Raw genomic sequence first — 7,364 nt, 5'->3', positions numbered from 1 at the left:
ACGATAATTAGTTTAGAAGACCGAGTAATCTATTTTGGAAAATTGTGTCGATAAATGTGGAAAATAGGTGATCACACTTCCAAAAGAGGTCGTTGGCCCGGACCGCGGGTGCTCTACCAGAGCTCGATCCCTCCAGTACTACACATATTAGTAGTGTTATACAAGTGATCACTTATAAACCACAACTCCCTTGTTATTCCTCCTATGTGGGACTATAATAAATTTCTTTTGAAGCAATGTTTGGGCCCTACTTCACATATTGGGCCAACGGAGGATAACTAGGCCAGCTAAGGTTGATTTGGCTAGAGGCCGAGTAAACGCGCTAAAGAGGAGAAGACGGATTAAGGATCACGGGTAGCATGTTAAGGGGAGGAGAATACAAGATCACCTGATGGACTTCGGCTACCTTGAAGAGCAAGAAAACTAAAGTCTATTAGGGTTTAGTCCTATATAAGACAGAGAAAGGAGGAGGAGAGGGGAGATTCATTCATCAACACACACACAACGCCTCACGCATAGCACTAGCAAATTAGCAGTCCTACTCTTCTTGTATTCGTGACCTAAATAACATATTATTGCTAGTGGAATCTTGGAAGGATAACATCTCCTTCCCGCGGTTGTTTCCCATATCGGGTTTTCCGCGTCACCAAATCTCTTGTGTCAATCTTTTATTACTTACTTTATTATTTGCATCACAGCCATACAAACGCAGCCATAATCACGCAATTAACGTATAAGACCGCTTTAACCCTAAATTAACTAACATGGTAAAAAAATACCAAAACAGTTTGGCGCCCACCTGAAGGAAATGTAGATTCTTATACATATAAACATACTCATATATGTCTAAACTAATTTGTCATAAAATTAAAACGGATTTTATGCATGCAAACAAAATAACAAAGAGAAGAAATCATATTCTTACAATGGTATTTCGGTTCAAATGGGCACAAGTGAGTTCTCCTACTCACTTGTTCTTGAGCTCTCCAAATGGAAGAACAAGGATTCAAGTATAGAATCCCTCCCAAAAGCATATACCCAAGGAAATCTCTTAATAACTAATATTATGTAGATCTAGTAATAATATTAGTTATACTTAAAACATGACACAAAATAATATGTATTGGCACTACAAAATCTCGGCCAAAGGAAAGAGTTTTGTGTATTTTTCTCTCTAAGTTTTCACAAGTTATGGAGAGATTTATTTTTCTTACTCTAGAAAAATATTTAGTGAAGTGATGAATGAATATTAGAGGAAAACATTTTTAGTTTTCCATAAGGAAAACCGATTGGAGGGTTTTGGGAAGCCAATGCATGGATCCCTTTTTCTTCCCCATGAAGAGTAGGCTTGCATGCCTAGATATAGAGTGTAATAATTGTGTTTTTCCCTTATTAAAATAATCAACACAATTTATCCACTAACACCCTCTAATTTTAAGTACACATGAGATAAAATGGGTAGTCCATTTTATTTTGTCATATGTCAATTTTGTCACATGTAACATGTTACATGACATGTTACAATGCAATGTATTTTTATCATATTAAAAATCAACATACTCATAAAATATGTCATTTACAAAATTGACTAGTAATTCATAATTACTCGTACCAAAAATGTTTCCAAATTATAAACTACAACATTCTGTATTTATAATAATTTATTCATTCCGTTTCAATTGTTTCTGTAAACAATAATTTCATCCAAGTAATAAAATAATTCGATTACTTAGACCGTGTCTTATTTAATCACATTTACAATAAGATACGTAAATTATACTCACAAAATCATCCGTCAATTTTAAGTAATTTAATTAACTCATATCGGTATACGATTAATTAAATAATCAATTAAGAGTATTTCCCTATAGGTATGACCTAAGGGGATCAATCGATCACCACCGTCGCACGACAAAGAATGTCAAACTCTAGTCACCAATCATTACCGATATATGTTGACCGTTGATGATAACAATATTACTTCCCAATTGTATTCTTAAAATGAGATTTAATAATGATATTTAAATCATGTGATCGCACTATTGTTGAGGACACATTTCCCAACAATCTCCCACTTGTCCTCGACAAGTGTGCGTCACCAATTCTCTTGTCCTATTACTATCTCCCACTCAATGCAAGGTGTCTTTCAGGTCGTACTTGCAAGTGATCATATCAAGAATGGTTTCCTCGATCTGGAGAATAACTGATTGACCGGATTTATCCACTCTGGATACCTTCCGAGCGTGGCCACGCATTTCCAATTCATTACTCCTCGAGTGGCCCCGAGATATTGTTTTAACCCGACAAGGGGTGGACAATTCCTATCGCACTCATTCCCTTCGACTAGCCACACCATCATAACCCAAAATATGCCCATTTGACCCCATTTACGAAGGTCGTAGTAACACAAATCAAAGTTAATCTGAATCATGCCATCTTAGGTGAATAGTCTTTAGTCAAAAGAATCGACTCATTAGAATACTATAGCAGCTCTCGCCACGACCAGGCTATATAAATTTGCCAGAACTCTATAAGCGGTCATAAGGCCCGACAAGGTGTTCCTAACATTTGCCTATGTGATCGACTAGTCATCTCACATGACTGTATGGCACTTGAACTTGCCATCAATCGCATCACACTCTAGTCACTTCGAGACGTCACCTCATACAAGTGACTATGGGCGAATACTATGTTAATCCGTGTTCACTTTAACGGGGTTCAATTGTCTCTACAACCCGTTTGGATGTAACAAAGTATAATAAAAGAGTTTTTAAAGTAAAACTCGAACGACAAATGCGATTATCACATATGAATAGTCAATGCCTGATTACTATTTCATGTTCTATAATCTAATTTGATCTTGTACGTAGTTGTTCATTTCAATTCAATTGAAATGACATGACTCATCATGTTTAGCCTTTGAGAAGGCTTTGGTTAGTAGGTTTTATCAATTTCTTGTACCTTACTCAACCTCACTACATACTCGTTTTCCTTTGTAATGTATACATTTGTATTACAAAACTTTCTGAGTACGTGTCGAAATCCAATCAAGACATAGGTCCTCTAGCCTAAGAATAGCTCCCACTGTTTTCACAGTGTGCGAGACTCATCCTCTTGCACATCTCATGATCGCAAGTGTACTCAATTTCCGTTATAAATATCTCTCATTGTTCTTTATTGCCTAGAACGATTCTAGAAAATCTATTTCTTAAATATCATAACCACAATGGTATCTTAACCATCCTTATGTGTTTTGATTATGGTTTTGTCGGAAACCATGCGCAACCTCAATTGTCAATTGTCACTTGTGTAACACCCTTACACAAAATTGCATCATAAACACTTTGCATTATAGCCTTAATGCTTCTGCAAGCACTTAAGGACAATCTTTATGGCGTACTTGGCAAAGATTACTTAAATTCGATTTTGAAAACAATTCATCATACTCAAAGTATATGAAGTGTTACACATCATTATTCATTTAATTGATCCGGCAATGAGAAAGCAAATGGAATCAATCAAATATGTTCAATTTAATTGAACTAGTCATGAATCTTATCAACATAAGACTTCTTACTGACGCTGATATCATGTGGATTTATCTTCATAAATCCGGATATTCAAGATGTATTATAATACTCCAAAAGTCTTAAATCATTCTCAATGATCAATATGTCATCCACATATCGGACTAATTAAAATTTCCGTAACTCCCACTAAACTTCATGTATAAACACAACTTCTCGACTTATCGAGAAAAGTTTTATAAAATGATCAAAACATTGATTCCAACTCATTGATGTCTTACTTAAGATCCTCTCTTAAGTTTCACATTATCTTAGGATTGCAAGAATCTATAAAACTCATGACATGTATTGAATACATTCCTTCTATTGAAGAAGTGTGTTTTAGATTCACTCGCTATGTATTTCATAATAATGAAACACAATCCCTAAGAAGATCCAAATAGACTTAAGCATTTCAATTGGTGCAAAACTCCTTGCAACCAATCAAGCCTTGAAAACTGTCTTTATTAGTGCAAAACCCTTTGCAACTAATCAAACCCTTTTATTTCGGATTTTCATGGCTCTAAGCCTTATATTGAGTTGTGACTTAAACACTCTTATGTAAGTCATATGTTCATTACTTTCTAGAAGTAATCAACTTGAATCAAACAATTTCTTTTGTAAGTTATAAGCTCTTTACTTTCTTAAAAGTAGCATGAATTCATCATTTTTAACAAGTGACGAATTTAACCTCCTAGGTTTTTGAAGAACCAATTGCGACATAATATTCTTTGTGGCATTCTTTGTGGCTCTTGAATAATTTCTCCCACTCTGTCTTCTAAAAATAAACTTGTATTTTAGAAAGACAGCTTCACGAGCCGCAAACCCGTCGTACTCGTGATAATTGAAGAGGAAAAATGAGCATTTGTTTCTTGTGATAAACTTACAACCATGGTACCCTTACCATTTCATATCTCATATGATTCGATTTAGTGGAAAAATAATTTAGACAAAATGATAAAATCCCCAAGAAGATCAAGTAACTCAAAGTAACTTGATTGAAGTCCAAACCATATCGAATAGCGTTGGATTTCTTATCCAACCACACATTAATCCATAATGCGTGCTAAGAGAGATTAACTTGTGATACTATATCACATTTCATTTGGCTTATATCAAAGTCTTTACTTTGATAATCCCACCACGACTAAATCGTGCTTCTTTGAACTCTTCAAAGATTTCTCTATTTACCTTATTAAGTGAACACATTAGCGTAAACTTAAATCGTTGGTAAAGAAAATGATTAACCTATTTTGGATCAATGATTTACAACCTCTATCTCCTTTTCAACCAAAAGGCACGAGATATCTTGCTTTGAATACAAGATACGCATATACCATTAACAATCTAATGGTTTCAAGAGTACTCGATAACTCTTTGCGTTCATTATTCCATCTTTTAAGGTTTAATCTTGGGTTACCAATTTGAGTCTTACATCATCTTCATGATATATCATTCTAGTTTGGTTTAGAATATAATCACCTTGATGATGGGCTAGCCATACATCAAATCATGGTGTAAAGGGTCACAAAGGTGAAAACCTCTTTTGTATCTTAACAAGTTTATATTCTTATTTAGAGTTTATGCACTTAATAGTCACAATTAAGTACCACTTTAAATCCAAAAACTAGATTGAGTACACAATTACTCTATCTCTCGACATTATTGTTGCTAGTCGTCATATTCTAATCATTCTATGTATCAAATACAACGATGTAAACCACCACCGGTTTCAAATATTGACGAAGTAATACTAGCAAAAATTATGTTTAATTAAATAAACATTTTTAAAGAAGAATGTCCCATTAGATGTCCCACAACTAACTTGTTGATTCTTCAATAATTTGGGGTAGTTTCCTTTCTCGTGTCCAACATTTAAGACAATGGAAACTATATCGGTCGGGATTGATAGGTTTAGCATCGTCATTCTCAACAACTTTACCTTTAACATTACCTTGTATCAATTCCTTTTACTTCTTGAACCTCGTCCTCATCTTAACAGTTTAAGAGAATGCTCCCACTTATTTCAATGAGTCTTTGCTTTGAGAAGCAAAATTGAATTCACGAAGATCACTCTTCATTTGTTCGTTTTAGTCTTAAAACTTTCATTGAAGTGGTTGCGTTATTTTGGTCAATTACGAATTCTGAAAATCTAATCACCAAAACAATTTATCGCTTCAAGGTACTTAATTCAATTAAGTATATGAATAACAATCCATTGTAAGTAGATGTGTTAGTCAAGAATCAAAACCTGTTTGATAATGAATAACTTTAATCTATACTCTTTACAAGAGATCCTTAGCAATGGTTCATTTGAGGTTTTTAGAAGCAATTTCAAATTTGTCTTTAGTTACGATGTTTTAATGGAGATTTGTATCAAAATCGAAATGATATCGTATATGAATTGTGGTAAAGAAATAGAACAATATAAAAACGGAATAGTGGAAAACTTAACATTTATCGTTTTATTAATACTTGTAAACAAGTATAGCATTTACATAGTGACCTCTACCCAACTATGATAAATGATTCCAAGATCCAAATTCATATTAACTTGGGCACGGTGGGGCCGATACATCCCTTATCAATATAACTCGGTGGATTAACTCTTTAATCGATTCTACTTTTAGAACTCTTGGTCGATAAAATTACATTAACATTTATCTTTAGCCCAAAACACATCGACAAGGGCACGGTGGGGCCGATACATCCCTTATCAAATACTTTTGTTGAGTTCAATCCAAATTTCGAATAAATGTGTCCATGATCCAAACCCACATTAACTTGGGCACGGTGGGGCCGATACATCCCTCATCAACATGAATTCGGTGGATTAACATTCATCACCCACTTCCCCTACGTAACAAGGTTTGTACCCCGGTGTGGCCGAGTGCACTCCCTCATGAAATAGGTTTTCATGGTTTCTACTATTTGGTAAGGCTATGTCTCAATTGATTGTTTTAGCGAGAGGTCATGTCAATTTATTATCTATCACGTTTTAAGTGAACTACGATAATTCTAATTGACACGGTCGACAAACTCGATAAAAAGACAATGCATGTTTAGTTATGGCGATTTAGCGATGCATGTGACATAAAATAAAATGCAAGCATAAAGATAAATAAATCCTAGTATGGCCTTTCCTAAAATAGAAAAACTATTAATCTATTACAAATTCGGAAACCAACTCCATTGGTCCCTTGAACTTTGGTTGTGGCACGCATCTCGAGGTAACACCGTCTTTATGTATCGCCATTCTTGAAGTAATTCGTCTTTTGGAACTCCGGAATGGATAAAATTACATAATAAATTACATAATTTCCTATTATACATTTGTAACTAAAATAAAATAAATCTATTAAATTACAAAACGGTGATACGAGATCACAATAAAAATTACAACCGAATCGATATTCCCATACATTTCGGGAAATACCAATTAAAATCTAAGGCCATACTAAGTAAAATTACATAATTCAAAATTACATAAATTAAAATTATGACAATCATAAAGAAAAATGCAGCATTATAATATGTATGAACATGCTCAATTTTATGCTAAATCGCCTTTTTATTAGCCAATATCGTATATTACTCGGTTTTTACGGATTTGCGTGATTTCAACATTTTACAATCACAAAAACACATAAACTCATATTTATGCATAAGTTAATTACCCTAACCTCTTAGGACTCAAAATATAGTCTTCACTAATAATTTGACCATAATTAACCTTTATTTACAATATTGTTCATAAAAGGACCAAAAATTACAAAATAAGCTATTAAACTTCAAATA

This window comes from Silene latifolia, chromosome 9 (assembly GCF_048544455.1).
Source record: "Silene latifolia isolate original U9 population chromosome 9, ASM4854445v1, whole genome shotgun sequence".
Classification (NCBI taxonomy): domain Eukaryota; kingdom Viridiplantae; phylum Streptophyta; class Magnoliopsida; order Caryophyllales; family Caryophyllaceae; genus Silene; species Silene latifolia.
The sequence above is the reverse complement of the archived record's forward strand: the minus strand, read 5'-3'. Positions refer to the sequence as shown.